We start from the raw sequence: 3,151 nt of genomic DNA, 5'->3' as shown, positions 1-3,151 counted from the left end.
AGGTTGTAAAGAAAAAGTTTTTCCTACTGTATTTCCTTAAAAAAAAAACCCCAATCATTCTCAAAAACAAGCTTCTGAAAGGATACATCCCTTCTGTTTGGTATACTCTTCTTACAAAATGGATTGCCAAAGTATTTGAGACATACAATAGGGGTTCTCTTAAGTTCTCATTTATCCAGGCATAGCGGACTTTACTATTAGATCTAGCAGGTTTACTTAGCAGCCCCAATCATTCTCAAAAACAAGCTTCTGAAAGGATACATCCCTTCTGTTTGGTATACTCTTCTTACAAAATGGATTGCCAAAGTATTTGAGACATACAATAGGGGTTCTCTTAAGTTCTCATTTATCCAGGCATAGCGGACTTTACTATTAGATCTAGCAGGTTTACTTAGCAGCCATTAAGTACCTTCCTGGCGTAAAAGTTAATTCTCCATTTTAGCACACAGCTGTTTTTGTTTGGTCTCTAGGGTACTCTGGCATTTAAGAGACAGACCTAGTTTAGCATCATCTCCCTTCCCTGCAGTGTTCTTCCTGTTCACATTCTGGATGGTACGCTTTAATAACACACTTCTGTGCTAGTTCACTGCGTTTCAGCAAAGGAAAACTCTTAAAAGGCCACTTGTTCGTTTTAGGTTCTGGCAAAGCCTTACTAGATGATTGATACAAAATCATCACTGCCATTTGTTCCACTTTAAATGTCATCAATGTTCCAATTAGCACAATGTGAAACAAGTACTTTTCCACCACAGTATGATCCTGGTTGCTGTCAGAAAGCAAAGTTTTTCCTTCACTGGAAGGCATTAGGAGTGAAGTTAGCAATTACTTGATCCTACATTAATTTTGGGATGGTCTGAGCCATTTTGGTAAGATTTACCACCTCTTCTTAGAAACTGGACTGGCTTTCCATTAGTCCAGGATTCTTACATCTCTCCAAATCATTTGCTGTTCCTTTCACACACAGAGAAGCAGACAATCTCAGTTTGGATTACACAAAAGAGATTTCCCATTTTTACATTTAATAGAAACATCACTTCTTTCTGTAGTTGCATGCCATTTTTAAAACAAAACAGGGGGGCCTAGATTCCCAAAACATACCTTTTGCACTCTATTAGTGGCTTTCTTTCAGAAACCCATTCTGTCCAGTCAGCTATCACAGAATTTTGGCAAGATTTAATGCAGGGAACAGAACAAGATAGATTGCTTAGGTTGTCAAGTGGATTATACTACTTCATACTACAGGTGCCAAACCCCATGCTTGTTTTTTTTTTATATAAAAAAGGAAACTGTATAAAAACTAGCACACGCAGAGGATTGGATTAGGACATCTTCATGTGCTTGGAATTGTCACATTACAATGGTGTCTCATAACTGCACTCTGAAGTGGAACATTCTGATCTACCACCTCAGAACCGCCCACTTAATTTTGCTACCTGTGTTGATCAGACCTTATAGGTGCCTCCTCCCCCAATTCTTGCTGTACCTATTAATACCCCACATGAGAACACCATTTAGGACGGTCACCATTTAGGCTATGGTTCCAGGCAGGCTGGTTTAAGGATTCTCCAATTAGTTATGCATCCCCAAGTTAGCAATGTTTCTAAATTGTGAGGATAAAAATGAATTTGACTTAGGAAATCTACCAGCAATCAGAGAACCTTAAGCAAGCATTCTCAAAGAGAAAAAAGGATGAACATACAATCCACTGTAGCCCTACAAAAGCTAGTGCAAGTGTGGGGCTAATTCTAAGAGTTGGCTGCAAAGATTACAGACCTTGCACATATCAGAAGTGATGGGCAGAACTGGGAAGTATTGGCAGGCACTTTCTCTGGGAACTTTCATCTCATTCATTTGGAGCAACCAATGAGACAGCTGACTTTACAGATAGCACTCCTGTTTCTTGCAATTGCCTGATGTTTTTCTCCATATCTTTTTCTAGTGACAGACCCAACTTTATAGAATTTCCTCTCAAAAAAAGATAGTTCAGCTCCTTGAATGCAAGTCATATAACTTAGAGAAAGGATGGAAACTGTGATGTATACAGTAAAGTGATATTATATAAATGGACATTTTCAGCGTTAGCTAGACATACAAAGGCCTACATTAATTAATACTTTAGTCATTGCAGTAGTAACTATTTACACAGGTACAGACAAAATTAAAAACTTTTTTATTTCAAATAAATTGAGTGTTTAGCACTCCTATTGCAATCAAATTAAACAGAAAAAACTAAAAAATCAGTTTCAAGTTTAAATAATTTTTACACTGGACTACAAATAACAGATTAGCATTTTCCTTAAAAGAACAGACCACTATAAGTATTCCTTTGTGCAAATGAACACCATGCTTGTTAACAGTTTGTTTTATTTCAGTGACATAATCAGCATATTTTAGAATTATACAACTGGCTGTATTTCTCTAAAAAAAATTAAGACCTGCTGGTTATTCCAGCCCATCTTCCCAATTACATAGTACAGAAAATCATGCACTTCCACCTGCAGACTATTCTATCATGTGCTACAAGCCCCAGTGTACATAAAATTAGATAGCTGCCTACCTAGAAAAATGTCTAACTGCTTCTAACATTTTACTGGGTGGCCATTTGCTTTAGTCAACAACAATGTGCTTGCTTTCAAGAAGTACAAAAAGTCCTGGTTCCCCATATCATTGCTGCTGCCCACAGGTACTGGAGCGCCACATATGCTTGAATGTTGCAGAAGCTGGCTATATTGCAAAATTCACAGCTGTGAAAAAAGGCTTCCCAGATATAAGGTCTATAGTTTCCTAAGAAAGGCTACAGAATTTTAACTGTCAGTTCTCTTTTACAGTAGCCAGAAGCACTAGCAAATATTTCCCCATAAATTTCAGTCAAAATACAAAATTAGAATTGAATGTATTAGAAGCCACAACAGTAAAGTTATCCTTTATATTAACAGAATTTACTAGTTTATGCTTCAGACACAACCAGTATTTGTGGCACATTCAAGAGGCACGTATATTTAAGGAGAACTAAATCGTTTTTTATTTTTTTTCTAAAAACAGACTGAAGTAACCATTTAACAGATTTTGGCTACAGTCCTAAACATGTGTCCAAGAGCTCACCAAAATAAAAGGACATCTGCATGAACAGGATTTGGATCAACTGTAAAAC

Source organism: Gekko japonicus, unplaced genomic scaffold, assembly GCF_001447785.1.
Source record: "Gekko japonicus isolate JY-2015 unplaced genomic scaffold, Gekko_japonicus_V1.1 scaffold5394, whole genome shotgun sequence".
Lineage (NCBI taxonomy): Eukaryota > Metazoa > Chordata > Lepidosauria > Squamata > Gekkonidae > Gekko > Gekko japonicus.
This window is presented reverse-complemented; position numbering follows the sequence as displayed.